Source organism: Cupressus sempervirens, chromosome 5 (genome assembly GCF_028749045.1).
Source record: "Cupressus sempervirens isolate cs-2001-9-10 chromosome 5, ASM2874904v1, whole genome shotgun sequence".
Classification (NCBI taxonomy): domain Eukaryota; kingdom Viridiplantae; phylum Streptophyta; class Pinopsida; order Cupressales; family Cupressaceae; genus Cupressus; species Cupressus sempervirens.
This window is the reverse complement of record NC_143122.1, coordinates 413,653,860-413,674,260: the sequence shown is the minus strand read 5'-3', so window position 1 is coordinate 413,674,260 and position 20,401 is coordinate 413,653,860.

Below are 20,401 nucleotides of genomic sequence, written 5' to 3'. Positions count from 1 at the left end.
TAAAAGTTGATTCTCCTTGAGCATTACAGGTATCATTACCCTTTGAATATCTGCTAAAGCTAATATAAATTGATGGTTTCATGACAAGTATTTAATGAATTATCCTAGCCTAGTATTGGTATGCCCTTGACGTATATGAGAGGATCATTTCAGAGTTGATTTTTGAGAACAAGGTTTTTGAAAGAGAAGGAAAATTTTGCATGTTTGGTATGCTCATTATTTAGCATCAGATCTAGGTGGGATCTCATGAGTTTTGAAAATTAATTCCTACATCAAAAATATCTATCTTCTCTGTGTCTGTATAAATTTTTTTCAAAATTCACTGAGGTTGAAACCCTTGTTTGAGAAAATTCTATTTACATTATTGAATTCTTGGTGATTTAATCTAAGACACTTAATTTTGAAATTATTGTTCTTTGTTTCAGAATCATTTGTGGATGAATTTAGTTTTGAAACCTTTGTTTGATTGCGTACAAATTGGCATGAGGGTTTGGAAAATAAATTGAAATTAAAAAATGCAATATTCAATTGGTTAACCATATTTTTCCATTTTTAGCAGGTTTCCATTTTTAGAAAGTTTTCATTCTCAGTAGGTTTCCATTTTTGGAAAGTTTCCATTTTAGCAATTTTTTTGGAAAGTTTCCATTCTTAGTAGGTTTCCATTTTTGGCAAGTTTCCATTTTTAGTGGGTTTCCATTTCGGGAAAGTTTCCAATTTTAGCAAGTTTTCATTTTGGGAAAGTGTTTTTTAGTTTAATAAATATAAAATTATTTTGGTAATAATTGATAATAATTATTTCTAATAATTTTAATAAGTATTGTTAACATTTAAAATTTAATTATTTAAATTTGATTTATTACTTTATTATTTAAATATAATTTTAAAGTAAACTGAAAATCAAAAAAAGTTAATTGGGAAAATTAATGTTTTCTTTTATAAGCTTGGATGTGTTTATATGGTTTAGATATATGAAAATGATTTGTAATACTAGAGAAATTTTATTATTCAAATATCATAGTAATTATAACACTTTGAGAAAATGAAAATGTGAACCCTAATTGAAATTGAAAACTCTATAAACAGTAATACTTGGAAAAGAAGACTGAAACTTTGGTTTTTTTTTTGAATCTTTATGTTTGAAAATGAAAATAAGAATCTGAAAACCTTTAGTAAATATTCAATTTTAGCGTTTTCAAAACCTATTGAATTATGAAATTCACTTTTGTATGTGCTTTATGTTACGTGTGATTTACTAGTGTTGGGGTTTTGGGGTTGACATAGCTTTGACCAAATCAAGATGTTTACCAGAGGCTTCGAAGTTTTGTTCTATGATGTTATGATGATGTTTTGATTACAATCTTTTATGCTTGACCATGGTGATGCATCGTGTGTTTTCTATGATCATTTTGATAAGATGTTTTGACGTACTTTCTAGTTCTTGTGTAGAACTGTTAGAGTAAATAATTAATTACTAATTATTTATTCTATTGCTTAAGCTTACTTAGGTCATGCATTTATTTAATATTTTATATTTAATGCATGTAGTGGTTAGTTGTTGACAACACGGGAGTTTGTTCCCTTCTTGTTGTCACACTTATCTTCTACCACCTTCCAGCTTGTTCTACAAGCTTCCATGAGCTCTTTATATTCGGGCTCTCTCTCATTGTATCATAACGATCACACATCAAACAACATCACATTATTGTAAATACATTTCTTCTTGTGTTTGCATTATGATGGCTCTCATGTCCGTTTAGGGTTTTTTGCCCGTGCTCCATGCTCCTCCCCTTCTATGGCTTCTCTTTGACAGGTTCGCATGCAGGTGATCTTGGCGTCTTCGGAGTTGGCTTTCCTCAACTCCAACATGGTATTAGAGCCTTCCTGCTGCAGCTTTGTTGAAGAAATTTTGAAGCCGTGATTTGAAGTCACAAACCCTAGTTTGTTTGTGCAATTTTATTTCAAATCAGGGGATCAGCAATTTTACGGAGCACTTTGGGACCGAACGGACATCACCATTGGATCCAGAAGGCCGTTTGCAGTCAGGATTCATATAAAACTTGTCATTTTTGGAGACAGGGCAATTTTGGCGATTTTTTGAGGCCTCCAAGAGTCTGTCGTACGGTCGTATGGACGCTGCGACGGATTTTTTTTAAAAAAAAATATATATTTTTGGCAGCGCCGCCGCCGGGCCACCACCGCGCCACCTGCGCGCAGCCCGTAGCTGCCACAGCAGGCAGCGCCGCCCGCGCTCCGCCGCAGCCTGGCCTCCTCCCGGTTCCACCGCCCTTGCGGCCGCCTCCGCCTGCCAGCTGTGCAAACAACTCTGCAGCCAGTCAGCAATCTGTGGCCACTGCGGGGGTGACACGTGGCATGGGCGCCACGTGGCGCCTTGCCACGTGGACCCGCCATGTCACCCCTGCCACGTCAGTACTGCCACGTGGCACTCTTTTTTTGTACGACGGCCTCCAAGCCGTCAAATTTAATCGCATGACTTACTGACGTCAGCGCTGCATCAGCCCTTGCATGCACCTCTCCCGATTGCTTTTGGACCTACTTGTGGTTTTTTGGCCATAACTCTTGCATACGGAGGTATTTTTCCGATCCAAAAGAAGCACCGGAAAGCTGGTTCCAAGACGGAGATTTTGGTGTAGGTATTTTTTGGTTTTGATGCATTTTTATTACTTGTTTTTTCTGTTGAAGTCCGAAGTCCTGTTTTTGACTCCGGCATGCATATCTTTTGCGTCCCATGTCAGTTTTTTGAAAAATTTATATTTCTGGAAAGCTGGTTCTGTGTTCTTTTCAGAAATGTAGTCCTTTTTCTTCATTTTTGGCCTCTTCTCTTTCTATCATAGTTTTGGCATTTTTTGCTCTATGGTGGATATTTTGAGTATTTTAGGCCCGAGGATCGTTTTGCTGACATGGTTTGCTCTCTTTTCGGATGTACTTTCTTTTGGTTCAGCTCTTTTTCAGTTCTAATCATTGTAGCTATCCTTTTGAAGCATTTTTTTATTTTCGCACTGAGATAAACTGTCACTTTTGTATTTCGGGAGTCATGAACATTGTTTTGAGTCAGTTGTGCATGCACTATTTCATAAAGCACCATGGGGGGGATTATTGTTTTCTTTTTTAGGCATTCTCCCTTTGTCAAGTGAGTGACCCTTCCATGACATTAGCCCCATGCAGAGTCAGTTAGACCGTGTCTTTATCGGTGTCTGTATCTCTTTTACTCTTTCCTCGTTCTTGGTTCGTTTGCAGGAGATTTTGGCTCACCTTCTCAATTGCCTGTCATCACACCCCGTCTGCATTAAGGGGGGGTTATGCTGTGTTCTAATGCATCCATGGTTCGATGGTTCGATAGTGTGAACTATGTATTCAGTGGTTGATCCTATATACAAGGCGATTGCAGTGGCTGGCTACCTATGCATTTCGGCGAGATGGATCATCTACCATATAGACATGCTCGGGTCGTGCCTTCTTCTTCCATGGAGGTTTCTTTAGATCAGCAGTTTGGCAGATTTGCGGCTTCTTCATGCTTCAGTGATGCTGCTTCTTCATGATCACTCTTTGTTCCTGTTTTAGGGGACAATTTGCCTAGTTGGAGACTTCTTCAGCTCTTCACTGGGTTCTTACCTCTTTTTGGGGGAGGGTTTTTCCCATGTGGTTTTCTCTCTTTCCTCGCTTATAGAGGTTGCATTTTCTTGCATTGTACTTGGGTACCTAAAATGGCCTCGTTGCCGGGACCCATTATGCATTCATCTTAGCTTTGTGAGCTTCAAGCATTTCCCTAAGTTACACTTAAGGGGGGGTGTTAGAGTAAATAATTAATTACTAATTATTTATTCTATTGCTTAAGCTTACTTAGGTCATGCATTTATTTAATATTTTATATTTAATGCATGTAGTGGTTAGTTGTTGACAACACAGGAGTTTGTTCCCTTCTTGTTGTCACACTTATCTTCTACCACCTTCCAGCTTGTTCTACAAGCTTCCATGAGCTCTTTATATTTGGGCTCTCTCTCATTGTATCATAACGATCACACATCAAACAACATCACATTATTGTAAATACATTTCTTCTTGTGTTTGCATTATGATGGCTCTCATGTCCGTTTAGGGTTTTTTGCCCGTGCTCCATGCTCCTCCCCTTCTATGGCTTCTCTTTGATAGGTTCGCATGTAGGTGATCTTGGCATCTTCGGAGTTGGCTTTCCTCAACTCCAACAAGAACTAGGGTGAATGATGTGTCCTTCCTGATATAACCTTTGGTCTTTGATCAATTTTCTTTGGATTGCTTCCTAGTTGCTTGTATAGGACTAAGGTGATTATGTGATTTGTTCTTGGTAATGTCATGTTATGACATGGATTTGGTTCAAGTGTACCTAATTTTGGATCAGTCCTTTTAGGATGATTGTATTGGTGAAATCTATGATTTGGATCAGTGATGTTTTCTATATCTTTCCAGTTTCTTGTTTAAGAACTGATGTGTGGTTTATAGTCATTTGAGATCTTTTTCTTTTTTCGAGCTTAGGGTAAGTTATATGTATGTCATGTTGTGAATTGGCTTGCAATGGAGGTTGAGGCCATAAAGAGGCTAGTGGGTAACCCATTGTTGGTTATTTAATAAGTGATAACATTTCATTAAATGGGTTTAAAATGAATTAATAAAATATTGGTACCATAGAAAATCACTAGAGGATCTGGAGTATTAAAAGACTACTAGGGTAACCTTAGAGATGACTTGTTAGTATGTCTTGTCTGTATGAAAGGACATTGATGCTGCATAAAGACACTAGGGGGTCTAGAGTATTAAAAGATTACTAGGGTAACCTTAGAGTTGGCTCGTGCAATGACACTTCCTCGCATACATAGTAGATTTCCTACGTGTCTTTGTTGCCTCTAAGATTAGTTGATACTTGTGCCTTGGTACCCTTTAAGATAGTTTTCTTTTAGGTGTTTCCTTGACCTAGATGTTGGTTTGACATGTGTATTTTTATCCTATTTAGGACTTGAGACTATCTCCTTAGTGTTGTGGGAGTGGGCCATTTAGGTTCCATGAGGCTGGGTGGTAGTATTTTTTCTTATACCATTGAGATATGACTATCGGATCTCATTGCTAGATATGTTTGTGTAGATGTTCCTTTTTATCTAACCTTGTATTTATATGATGGATTGTTATACTCTAAGTGTATTATATTTAATAGCATAGAAATTATGATATGATGTAATCTATTTTATGATGTATATTATTTAAATCTTTCAAACCCTATGACTTGTATAGTGGATGATTGCGCATTTTGATTATTGCCAAGTGACATCCTATAATTATATATTATTTGTGTGGATTTGTACTTGTAGTTATTCTTTAATATGGATGTGTTATATATTGGATTTAATATTAAATAAAACTTAAATATGATTCAATGTCATGTGACCCTTAAGAATTGTAATATGTTTTATGATATGTGTTTATATGATTTTTAATGCTTCTTTTATATTATATCTATTGTTTTTAAGTTATTATGTTTGAAAAAAAATGTTTGGAAAACTTAGTGAAACTTTATATTAATTTCTTTTGGGTCACCTAGCAGGGCATTAAATGAGCTACCATTAAAGAGAGGAAGCTAAAAGAGTCAAAAAAAAATAGGACATCAAGTTCCCTAACTTAGAATTTCATGCCAGTGATCACAAGAAATGGATGTTGAGCTCAAATCAAAGAAACAAAATGATGAAATAGATAATTTGGCTTGAAACTCGTGACTCTGCAACCAATGGAATGGGACTCCCCCTATAATTTTTTCCTTTAGTCCAGTGCCAAAGTTTCTTAATCTATCACCAACTTTACAAATGTGTGAGATATATTTACATTAGAGTCGAGTATCCAATGCATTTTTTTCATGAAGGAATTTAAGGCTACACTCTCTAAATTTTTGTCTAATAAATCTTGAAATATCTCTCTAAGACTCACATGAAATTTTTCATTCTGTAGATTTGAATAGAGTATCACCACAGAGACCCTCTGGGGATCAAGGAGTTGCTAATCTGGAATTTGGGAGATAATATCATTACTCCCAAATTGAGCTTTTTTATATAAAATTTTGGGTGAAATGATGCCAAAGAGAGTGATTTGTGTGTGGAATCCTCCTTATTCCTATTCTTCATTCCAATAATAGGTAAATTTAGGAATGGATTTATGCTCATTTCAGAGCTAAAATGGGAATATGTATTCCAATTCCCCATTCTCATTCCACACACCAAACAAAGAATAGAACCAAATGTTCTAATTTTCAATGACTATTCTAGTTGTATTCTAGCAACCAAATGGGCCCTAAAGTTTATAGACTTCATCTTACCTTCCATGTAACTACAAACTAGAATGGAAACCATAACATTATACAGTAAGAGCAAAGGATATTTGATGCCTTTATACAATGGGCCCAGCCAACACTAGGTGGAAACATTTCACATTTTCAAAAGAAAAAAGTGATGTTGCCTAGAGTTTTCACAAAAGCAAAAAAAAATCCAATGTGTGTACAATAGAGTGAGGACCCACCAACCAAACGATATACTTAAGAAGATTATACATGAGCCACAACAAACTACTTATTATGTTAGGAAAATAAAATATGTTTCACAGGATGACACAAATTAATAAAATGAACGTGCTCTAACCAAGGCTCCATCAATGACAAATAAACCCTCAACTTAAGTCATGAAAAATGTAACATTGGGATATAGCACACAAACGGTTCTTCCTTTTTTTATTAAAAAGAATGGACTCAAACAAATTTTAGGGACTTAAGAGAATGTAAAATGAAACCCTAGGCATTATTTTTCACAAGAAAATTTCACATGGGCCAAATTTTTAGACCTAATTTGGATCACAACCACTAGGCGTTAGACACATTTAGAGGATATGTAGAGTTTTATATAAGAAAGATGTCTCATGTGAAGACATATCCATGATGATTATTTCCACAACACTTGAAGGGGCATTAGATACATTCGAAAGAGATTTGTACATTCAAAGGAGAAGTGTCTCATGTGCAACACTAGAGGAGGCTATAGACACACTCAAAGGATATATATAGAATTTCAGAGAGAATGCTTCTCATCATGCAGGGGAGCTTGAATCATTAATTTTATAAGGAAAACTTTAGGTTTTGTTCTTAGGAGATCCACTAATGAAACTAATTCAATGTATTATCATCCAAACATATCAATGAAATGCAGATATGTTTTAATCTATCAAACTCAGAATATTTATGGTTTGGTTATTCTCTTTCATCTTTTATTTCCATAATTGTGTCTTTTTTTCCAATATTTAAATCATATAGAATGTGATGTGAATCGTAATTTTCTTATTTTGTTCTTGAGAATTTTAAAGAAAATGAAACACATAAAATTTTAACCAAAGTAATTTTATTTATTCCTTTTTTGAAATGATATCACATGGCTAGAAGATGCAAGAATGATAATAACTTATACTAATCTAATTGTCAAAAATCTATATCAATCCTTGTATGGGAATAATTATTACAAGAATTGATCTTTTATTTCTGACTATTTTATATATAATTGAAGAATTAATAACACTTAATTAGAAAGATAGAGTCAAAATGCCCTAGTTTTTTATAAAATGGCATGGTTGAAAATTTTGGAGTTCCTGCTTATATTATAATAAGAGAAAACATAAAAGTTTACTTGCAAGGGATTTTAAAAGTGATTACTAAACATGATTTATGATTTTTTTTTCAAATACTAGAATTATGTTAAATAATAATTTTTGTTTGAATAGTTTAACTTGAGAAATATGACTTTTTATGGAAAATCTAGTTCTATCATATACATCTATGTGTTCATAATGAGAAAACGAGGATTTTTTTCCATTAACTAAGTACATAATATTATAGGACCTATATCAAGGAGAATTGACCTGTGTATATTCATTCTATTAGCAATTATATTTTCTATCTGTAATTGTATTATTTGTCCAGTATTAAAATTATATGTGACATGATACATAATTTGACTCTATTCTCGAGTGCTTTAAGGAGTATGAACCATGTTGAATTGTAAATATTGTTCATCTATATTTTATTTATCTTTCATTTTTTCTAATGATGATGTCTTGTTAAAAGAAACATGTATGTTGTCAAGTTGAATAAATCTAATTCTTAAAAATTTAAACTAAATATTATATTTATTCCTTTTTTGAAATGATATCACATGGCTAGAAGATGCAAGAATGATAAAAACTTATACTAATCTAATTGTCAAAAATCTATAGCAATCCTTGTATGGGAATAATTATTACAAGAATCGATCTTTTATTTCTGACCATTTTATATATAATTGAAGAATTAATAACACTTAATTAGAAAGATAGAGTCCAAATACCCTAGTTTTTTATAAAATGGCATGGTTGAAAATTTTTGAAGTTCTTGCTTATATTATAATAAGAGAAAACATAAAAGTTTACTTGCAAAGGATTTTAAAAGTGATTACTAAACATGATTTATGATTTTTTTTTTCAAATACTAGAATTATGTTAAATAATAATTTTTGTTTGAATAGTTTAACTTGAGAAATATGACTTTTTATGGAAAATCTAGTTCTATCATGTACAGCTATGTGTTCATAATGAGAAAACAAGGATTTTTTTCCATTAACTAAGTACATAATATTATAGGACCTATATCAAGGAGAATTGACTTATGTATATTCATTCTATTAATAATTTATATTTTCTATCTATAATTGTATTATTTGTCCAGTATTAAAATTATATGTGACGTGATACATAATTTGACTCTATTCTCGAGTGCTTTAAGGAGTATGAACCATGTTGAATTGTAAATATTGTTCATCTATATTTTATTTATCTTTCATTTTTTCTAATGATGATGTCTTGTTAAAAGAAACATGTATGTTGTCAAGTTGAATAAATCTAATTCTTAAAAATTTAAACTAAATATTATATTTATTCCTTTTTTGAAATGATATCACATGGCTAGAAGATGCAAGAATGATAAAAACTTATACTAATCTAATTGTCAAAAATCTATAGCAATCCTTGTATGGGAATAATTATTACAAGAATCGATCTTTTATTTCTGACCATTTTATATATAATTGAAGAATTAATAACACTTAATTAGAAAGATAGAGTCAAAATGCCCTAGTTTTTTATAAAATGGCATGGTTGAAAATTTTTGAAGTTGCTGCTTATATTATAATAAGAGAAAACATAAAAGTTTACTTGCAAAGGATTTTAAAAGTGATTACTAAACATGATTTATGATTTTTTTTTTCAAATACTAGAATTATGTTAAATAATAATTTTTGTTTGAATAGTTTAACTTGAGAAATATGACTTTTTATGGAAAATCTAGTTCTATCATGTACAGCTATGTGTTCATAATGAGAAAACAAGGATTTTTTTCCATTAACTAAGTACATAATATTATAGGACCTATATCAAGGAGAATTGACTTGTGTATATTCATTCTATTAACAATTTATATTTTCTATCTATAATTGTATTATTTGTCCAGTATTAAAATTATATGTGACGTGATACATAATTTGACTCTATTCTCGAGTGCTTTAAGGAGTATGAACCATGCTGAATTGTAAATATTGTTCATCTATATTTTATTTATCTTTCATTTTTTCTAATGATGATGTCTTGTTAAAAGAAACATGTATGTTTTCAAGTTGAATAAATCTAATTCTTAAAAATTTAAACTAAATATTATATAAAAATAATAATACAATAATAGAGAATAACATAAAAATACAAAATAACACAAACAAAATAAATATCTATGTAATTATCAAATATAATTAAACAATTTTTTATTATATATTTAAATTCTTAAATTATCATTTAACATCATCTTTGCTAGAAAAAGTCAACTGAATAAAATTTATATATATGTAAAACTAATAGAAAATCCATTATCAAACAATACCAATAGACAAAAGTGGAGTCTATCCAAGCATAAGAAAATCTTCCCTTTATTATTTTATCCATAGAAAACAATCCAATGAAGTTATTCTACTTTGTTTTATAGGCTAGTTGATATTCTTATAGTTTTGGTCTCCTTCGGACAGTGAGAAATAGGTTACACAAAAGAAAATGTATTAATAAAAAGCGTCATAGACTATGTAATCTAATGCTGCGAAAAATATAGCCAACTTGTTTTTGAAATGTCCATGTAATATTTTAAACCAAAAAGAAGCCAAAAAAGCGCTACTAGAATTTGTTTCCACTATGGATAAAACATTGTAAATGTCAGATATTTACGAATAATCTCAGAAAAAGCACTCAAATTTAGGCTAACGAACAACGATATTGGTGGAAACCAAACACATATTATATATTTGGTGGAGCAATTAGGGCTGCGCACTAAGGACATGAAATTTGATGTAGCATATTGATTTATTGCGGCCCTTCTCACATTAGAAACAGTTTAAACATTATACATTAAGCTTAATTCCTAAACCAAAAGTGTTGAATAGTCAAAGTTGACTTTTTTTTCCCAAACTTAATTCTTCCCTTAGTGTGTGATGTTACATTAATGTCTACACTGAAGGACACACAAAAATCGGCATTTACCCATGCCGATGGACTTATCAAAACCCATTTGCAAGTTAGATAGTGGAATTACATTGTAGATATCTATCATCAACATTCTCTGATGTTTAGGCGCATCTATCTTCCAGCATATGCTGACACACAATCTGATCTCCTTTGCCAAAGTCCATTGGTATCTCATGTCATACTTTGAAACTGTTTTGACTTATTAGACCAAGAAGCCCAAATCCCTCTTTTGTATTTTGACCACAATGTTTTTCCATCATTTTGTCATTTCTCGACCTAATTTTATACATAAACTCTACCGGTTTGTTGCATTGTATTAATTTTCTTTGAATTCAATGGAGAAGCACGCTGCATTAAAATGTGAGAGGGTGGAGGAGAGCGATGAAAGTGGGAGGTTATATGAAGAAGCAGAATCTAGCGCAACAAAGAGGCTTCCCAAGGATATAAATGTGTGTCAAATCACGAGTAAGATGGATAATGAGGAACTGAGTTGGGATGTTGAAGAGATGGTGTGGCATATTATGAAGATATTAGAAGAAGATCGAACATCTCCAAGTCCATTCCGTAATAATGACACAGGAAACGGTAGTTATAATGGGTCTGATGAAGTGGAGTCTATAGGAGAATATAAAGATTGCAGTTTTAATGCTGAGCTTGATTATTTGTTTGGTGCGACTGACGATGAACCGGTTATTCATTGTAGCCCTTCAGTGAATGATTATGAATACAATTCATCCAGTGGCTTCTTCAAATGGATTGAAGTTGAATGAGCTGAACAACAATTGTTGTTGTAGATGTGGATGGAGTATGGTGAAAGCGTGGAGGAGGAAGGAGGTCATCTCATTTGGTCTGTCCGTTGAGTTGGACATTGGAAGGATTGACATATGTAAAAATTTTGTCTGGATGAAGAGTGTTTTAGGACATCAAATTTTTTGAAGATAAATTGTATATGTTTATGAGCGCAAGGAGGCCTGTTTGCATAACCAAAATGATTGATTTTATGTAATGACCAACTCTTACAACATTATGCCAAAACATTCATAAAATGAGAAATACGGAAAAAGAAAGATACACATCAGCAATGGAGTTGAAAAGTCAAGACATTTTTTTTAGTCAACTGAAAAAGATTCCATAATTTAATACAACTCTAATATCAATGTTCTTTGGATGTATTTATGCACAAAAGATAAGACTTCATCACATCCATTCAATGAAATGTTGACATAAATGAATATGGTACATAGGTCCATTTTAAAGATACATATACATCATATGGATAGGATGAGTGATCAGCCAAATAGGCATTTGCAGCTTCCAAGTGTTCGTTGCCCTACTTCTGAGTGTTCTGATCCTTAGCCGACAAATGATGTATATCTACTATCTGAAATGGGGGTGTGGCCCAAGTGTTTTTACCTCGCCAACCACAGAGTAATACTCCCCCGGGGTTCTTCTTGACATGAAGAACTCCCTGACCCTGGCATGAGAAGGTTAGCTTCTCGGAACAAGATGGATCGAATGGATCCAGTGCAGCTATGAAACTTACTACAACATCCATGTGCTAAGTAGCCTAATCATAGATATATGGTAGGGAAATAAAATAACATTCTACCCATCAACACATATGCAGAAAAAAAGAGAGAACATATTTACCCATATGTACAATTCAGCATATCTGCCCATACACAATGTCAGAATTAACGACATTTCAACTGAAATGTTAAAAGATGTCTTCACCAAGCACGAATTTGCCACCATGATGCATTGAGAGTCAAAACATAATGAATCCTACCACGCAACACTCGACAAGTTGAGAGAAGCAAAAACATCATGCATCCATCCCCACCCTCCCAATGCCATATACACCCATCCATGAAAGAGATAACCCTTGAAAAAATCAAACAACGTCAAGGACATAACAGTTTTCACGGGATGAACTTCAAAAGGTTTTAGTAAAAGTCTAAATATAGTTTAAAATTAGTCATAACATAGTACACCAAATCAACCTAATCTGTAACAAGATTTAAGCACAAGTGGCCCTCATAAACAACTTAACTAGTTTCACAGAAATGGATATAGCATTTACCTTTTTAATATTCTCAACCAGCATTAACTAGTGTAAAATGACTGCACTAGTGGCTTACATTACAGCTGAAAGTACTCAACAGCATTAATTAATTCCAAAGAACAATATGTACACAAGATCTCTGGCTTGATATTACAATTTAAAGCAGGACTGAAACCTTCAACAATATATTTAATAAAGAAATGTTGGATATGGAAAAAAAAAATGTTATAAAACAATCTACAGCAGTACTAACACCATATATGCTGGAGTATCAAACCATTTTCTCATTATAAAAAAATCTATAGCAATAACTAACACCGTATATGCTAGGGTAATAAAGACCAATACTCTTTGTGACTGGGTGAAAGTCTAACAAAGATGGTAAGATAAAGAGAATTACCAGCTTATGCTTCAGAAAAAGGATTAGTTTTATTTTTATTTTTATTTTTATTTTTTATTTTTTGCAACTACCTACTGATTGTTGAATTCTTATGTTTCAAATTTAAAAGTTAACAGTATAGACCTTGCTGCTGATCATACGTTGGCCTTCAATATTCAAGTTTAAGTTGTTATTTGTGTGCTATTTTAGGGATCTAAAACTTGGTGTGCAAAAAGAAACTGTAATGGCTTCCAATCCAATTCATTTCCACTCAAGATATCACCTTGGAAAACTCACTGTGTAAACCTCCAGCCATTATATATATATATATATATATATATATATATATATATATATTTACACCATAGCTCTATTTCTAATTGTCTCAATAGATAAGCATGAGGTTTACAGCTGACCTAAATTACTAAATGTAGTAATGCTCCTATGAGTATAAGGAAGGGAATTTGGTAAAATGAAATAAACTTAGGTATCTTCCACATTGAATAGAGTAGCTACCAACACATCTTGACAAACCCTTACAAGGCTGAAAATATTGGAACTAGTAAAATATATATAATGCAAGTTGTTGGTTGAAGTGGTGTTTTATTGTTTTTCTTTTCAAAACAAAATGAGATGAAGAGAAGCCGGCTTTCCATATATATCCAAATAATGCAAAGAGAAATTCAGCAGATTTAAGATTTTTATTCTTTTAAAAAAATAGGGCATTCTTCCAAGGTTGCATTCGTTTTTAAGAGGCCTTTGGCAATTGGGTTTTTTTTTTTTTTTTTTCAAATCTCAATGTTTACACTTTGGGACACTGACATCTTTAACTGAAATGTCAAGCAATGGTTGATGAAAGAGTTTACCCAAAGAAAATACTCCAAATTTACAGTTGGTATGGGTGTTAAACAACTTATGTTTTTCCACCGTTGAGTTGTAAAAGAAAACATTGAAAACATACCCATTTTATTTAATTTCCACCCTAAAATACTATAAGATCTTAACCTTTGTGTGGAATAGGTAAAGAAGATAATGGAACATGTATCCTTTCATGACCGAGCTTTCTTCCTTTCTCCTATTGCATGTGTCCTTGGAAAAGGTCTAGTCTGCTCCCTCCAACTCTCTAAATGCAAATGTTTTTCCCCTTTTTCACCTGCAGTCCACCTCTATTGTTATTGTTTTAACTTGTTTCCCCCTCCCTTCATTTATCCTTTCCTCTCTCCATTACCTCCCAATGGTGGAGTAGAAACTGTCGCACTAGGTGGAAAGTAGGCCTTTCCACTACCTTTGAATAGTTACCATAAAATAATGCATTTCCCCCAAATGCTAGAACCAATCTCATATTTTACAATAAAAGCACGACTCTTTTTGAGGAATAGGTTAAGGTTGCTATAAAAATAATAAAATATCACTCCCAATTTATTTATTTATTTAAAAACTCCTAAAACAAAGAACTAAATGGCACATTTATTTTCTTTCTATAAAATTAGAAACCTAAATCATGTCATTGAACTTCATTTCAATACCTCATCACCATTTAAATATTTGGAAATTAAATACAATCAAATGCAACAACATTAATTCATGCTAGACTAAGTGGTGTGTGATATGCTACAGGGATTATTCATAGATCCTCTTTTGAAAGGCTAACTCTCTCTACCTCAACCACACCCTCGTCTTCGACACCTATAGACACTCAAACACTCACAAACATAAAGGAGTCATTATCTGTTAGTGAATAATGAACATCATATGTGAACACCATGATTATAATGCATACACATACATTAAAATATGAATAAAAATCACATCTACAAAGTATCATCAACATAATCATAAAACAACTTAACCGTTCATTTAACATAACTTTTTAAAAAATTTAATAGCATTAATTCCCCGATTGGTTAACATATCAAATGACAAGATTAACCAAATCCAAGAATTATTCTAGCAAGTTTAAAATAGTTGACCTAGTCAAAATAACAAGATTGCCACCTAATCACCACACAAGTGTAAACAAAGTAGTAATATGACGAGTTGTGACATTTTAACTTATTCTTGAAATGAATAAGGAATGGCATCTCTAGCATTCTGTTCTTCTCTAATGGATGAACATACAACCATTGTAATTGAAGACAAATCATTCAAAGTTTCAATGTTTTATAGTTTTTTATTATGCACCTACTTTCTTTATGATTTTTTTTAAAGATATGATATTGGTAATATTATTGAATGGAAAATTCTACTACTATATTAGCTACAGTACCACTTACAAGGTTTTATTCTAGCACATCTTAAATGTTTTCTATTAGATAGTTTTGTAGTTTAATTTTTAGAAGTAATTTACAGAATAAATAGTTTAAATGCTTTTAATTAAGATGGCTAAGATAGGGTCTTGAATCAAGAAAGAAACAACACATAGCATTTAGAGAGTTCAATCAATGATTAGCCTAAGAAGTTTTCATAGAAATACAGTTTACAGCTACACTCTTTCAATATAGAACACAAAAATGGAAAATGTTTCAAGAATGTTTAAAATATTAATGCTAGAAGAGAATTCAAATACTAGGAATAATTATTACAAAAATCCCTTTAAAAAGAGATATCGGGTACATATATAATTCATCTTACAAATAATGTGTTTTCATCACAACTTCACAAATGCTTTTATAGCCAAAAGGCTAGAAAGAACCTCTATCTTATTATTAATAACAAAAATAATAATTTGAACCACTACTATCATGTGCCCAATACCCAATCTAAACCTGATGTGTTTCCAAATCATAATTTTGATATTGCAAAGTCTATAGTGACAATTGGCATGTGCGAAGTTAAGGATTGGTAGAACAAAGTGTCCTGATGATGTACCTAAGTGCACAAATCAGTATGGATAGTGGGCCTCAAGTTATAGGCAAACACCAATAAGGGTTGTGAACACATCACAACAAAAATAGAGAAATAAACGGTTAAGGAATTATTTTATTTACAAAATAATTACTTAACTAATTAGGGATGACATCCTATATGTTAACCCTAAGAGGGAAAGTGTTAATTTCATATTTTTTCAAGTCTATGGAAGCATCAATCCTAACCAAACAATATTATTTTTAAAGTAAAGGTTGTAAAGTTTTTGCTAATTCTTTATATATGAATCAAACTTTTAATCCGGTCTTAAATGTTGAGAACGATCTTCTAAGATCTCTAAATATTGATGAAGTTAGAGCTTATTTTGATGTAGATCCAATACTTAATATTTGACCTTTTATTGTGAGGGAGTATATTAGAAAAAAATCATAGGATATAAATACTTAGAGGAGCAGACTTTTGTAACTGTGTGTCCTTTAATCTACATTTACAACCTACCTATTTATTCTTCCTAAAGGGTATGTCCCTCAAGGGACATAACCCTTCCTAAATTGGCACTAACTAATGTCTTCCTAAGTTGGTGATCTGGAAGACACAAATTAATAATGACTAACTAACTATGTGTTAGATTATTCAAGCATCAAACAGTTGCATCATTAGAAATTGCCAACACCTATAGAAGAGATATATATTATTTAGTGCCAACATTAGAGATATATTACTATTAAGAGGAAGTATAGTTTGTACTGTCAAACCTGTAGGTTATCATGGTTAATATTCTTAACACACCCTCTTAACCTGATAATCCTATAGAGAGATATTATATCTAGCAACACCAATACAGATGAATAAGCAAGAATTAATACTCTATATCTGTCTGTCTCTTCTTGGTATGTGGTATCATAGAACACATGATACAAAGTCATATTACTAAACCTGTGATATGAAAAATCACTGTCGGGTAAAAGCACATATCTGTGTCACCATTTATGATACCAAAACCTATTTTGGTCAAATCTCATGTCTCTATCAAAACTCAATTTTTTTCAAAAACTAAAAATACCCTTTTATAGATCTCAGATTCAATATCATCATTATATAAATTTTTGAGTGTTTTGATTAGTTATAATATGTTATAATCTCAAAATATTATAAGTCAATATTTTAACAATTCAGAAGATGCTCTCTCAAAAAAGGAAAAAAATAGTAAATCATATCAAAAAAATTAAAAAATTATATTTATCTCTAGAGGAGAGAATCCTCTTCACAAATATGTAATTTTTTTTCAAGAAGGTATTGATTTGATAGGGAAGTTTTGACGGGAGGAAAAAACTATTGGATTCTAATAAGATCAAACTTGAGTACTTATAACAAACAAAATATACATAAAAAATAATTAGTTCTTTTTTTGTTCACTAGCTATACATGTCATCTATAGGATATTTTCAAATCATAACAAAAAAAGATGATTTTCATATACTTGTTTGACGGGAACTACACCATATATTTTTTACAGTTAAAAAAGGGATTCAAAATAAAATAAAATGAATAAAGTCTTACTTAAAAAAATAATAAAAATTATAGGCATAAAACTCATCCAATTCTACACATTTCATTAGTTTACATCATCTTCATATTTTAAATACAAATACCATATTTTTTGTCATTAATGTTGAACTGTCACATTCTTATATCACGTTTCTTTATAAAAGGTGACACAAGTTTGTGTTTTTACCCTGCCACTAGTGATATTATATAGGATAAATCTAAAGAGTAATCTCTTTATTTATCCAAGTTATGATTTTGTAGAAATTGGTATTTCCATATCACAACACGATCTTGAGTTTTAAGATCTACCAGAATATAGGATAAACTCAGAGAATACTAAGATTCTTCCTTTATCCAATGTGTGACCCGTCAACATAGCAATGTCAATATCACATTATGATCTAAAACTCATCTAGATCTTACAGTAAAATCTATTGTTTAGTACATTATCTAAGAGATCATCATCTCTCATAATGCCTTTTATACAAGTGTTCATTATGTTAGAGGTCATCACCTCTTTAAATAATGATTACACATGGTGGAGCCCATAACAGTCAATAGCTTGACAAAAAATAAAATTATTTTATTAATAATCAAAAGAATACAAATGAATTACAACTTAACCATACCAAGTCTCCTGAAATGTTCTATCTTCACACTAGATAGTGGTTTGGTGAGTATGTCCACTATCTGATCTATAATGCAAATTTATTCCAAATTTATAGAATTCTTATCTACCATATCTATTACATAATGGTAAGGAATTTCAATATGCTTGGACCTATCCTAGAAAAATAGATTCACTGAGAGCTTGATGGAACTCTGATTATAACAATGAATAATCATAGGATTCATGGCTTGTCCAAATAATCCTACAAGGAACTTCCTCAGCCAAACTGCTTCTCGAGAGGCCATTGCTGCTACAATGTATTCAGCTTTAGTGGAGCTTTGAGCTACTAAAGACTACTTTCTGCATATCCCACATATCATAGCTGATCCTAAACTGAAACAACATCCTCAAGTACTTTTTTTTTTTTGTCTTTAACACTTCCACCCCAATTTGAGTCGGTGAATCCATGCAAGTCTAAAGCAACTTTCTTATATTTGAGTCCAAAATTAAGAATGCCTTGTAGGTATCTCATAATGTGTTTAACTGCAACTAGGTGAATCTCCTTTGGCTCACACATAAACTGACTTAAGGCATTAACTACATAGCAAATATCCGACCTTGTATTTACTAAGTACATAAGAGGCCCAATCATCTATCTATAGAGAGTAGAATCTATGGAAGGTGATTCTGCTATTGCTTCTTTAAGTTTATATAAAAAAAATTTCTATTGGAGAAGATATAGATTTGCAATTCCACATTCCAAATCTCTTCAAAATGTCTGATGTATACTTTCCTTGATTAAGTATGATACTATCATAATTTTGTTGTATTTCTAGTCCTAGGAAATAATGAAGGAGTCCCAAATCTTTCCTTTCAAATTCCCTAGTTATAACTTTCTTGCATTGATCTATGAGATGATCATCACCTATTATTAGTAAATCATTGACATACAATATCAAAATTACCATATTATCTTTATCTCTTTTATAATATAAATTTGGATCAGCTTCATTCTTGGAGAATCCTAAGCTGGTGAGATACTTATCAATTCTTTCATACGAGGCCTTGGGAGCCTATTTAAGCCCATAGAGAGCTTTATTGAGCTTGCAAAAAAATGTGTTAGGATCATGAGTTTCAAATCCTTCTGGTTGCTCTAGATATACTTCTTCTAAAATATTTCTATTTAGGAATTTTGTTTTTACATCCATCTAATGCACCTTCCATCCCTTTGATGTGGCAATTGCTAAGACTACTATTACAGAGGTATATCTAGCAACAGGAGCAAAGCTTTCTTCATAATCAATCCCTTCCTTTCAAGAAAATCCTCTGGCTACAAATCTAGCTTTATACTTCTCAATACTACCATTAGCAACATGGTTTATTTTAAATATCCATTTGGAAGAAATGATAGATTTTCCTTTAGATCTTGGAACAATTTCTCAAACATCATTTTTCATAATAGATTGGCATTCATTTTTCATAGCTTCTTTCTAGGCTAAATGTTTAATAGCATCAGAAGGAATTTTTGGCTCTATTTTGGATAAATCACTCATGTTTGTTGTATAACCAAAGAATCTTTTAGGTCTTTTGCTTTCTCTGACTGTTCTGGAAGGTGCAAAAAAGTCTTGAGCTACTTCAACTATTTTTTATGGCCCAAAGTGGTCTTTTCTTTGAATTTTCTTCAAGGTTCATATTTTGAATTTCACCTTTGATCTCTTCTAAGTTCTCCCTTTGGGATCTAGATTCACTATTTCTTTCAAAACTAGATAAAGGAGAAGGTTCATCAAAACTTATGGCTCTTTTGAATGAAAGATCTTCTTCAAAGATTACATCTCTACTAATTTCAATATTTTTTTGTCAAGGTATGAAAATCCTATATGCCTTAGAAGTTTGACTATACCCTACAAAAATACCTTTCCTCCTAGAGGGTTCTAACATGGTTCTCTTTTCTTTTGGAACATGGATATATATATATATATATATATATATATATATGACATCCAAAAATTCTAAGATGACTTATATTGGGTATTACTTTAGTAAATACTTCTTCAGGGGTTTTATCTTTATGATGGGAGTGAGGGCTTCTATTTTGAATATATACAACAGTATAAGAGGCTTCAACCCAAAGATAATATTCTAGATTTTGGTCAAAAACAATAGCTCTAGTAGCTCCTATAATTTTCCTATTCTTTGTTTTCACTACCCTATTTTGTTCTAGATTATAAGCAATAGTGTACTCCCTCTTAATCCCTAATTCTTTACAAAAATTTTTAAACAAGTTTGAGGTATATTCTCCTCCACTATTAGTCTAAGGGTTTTGATTTAA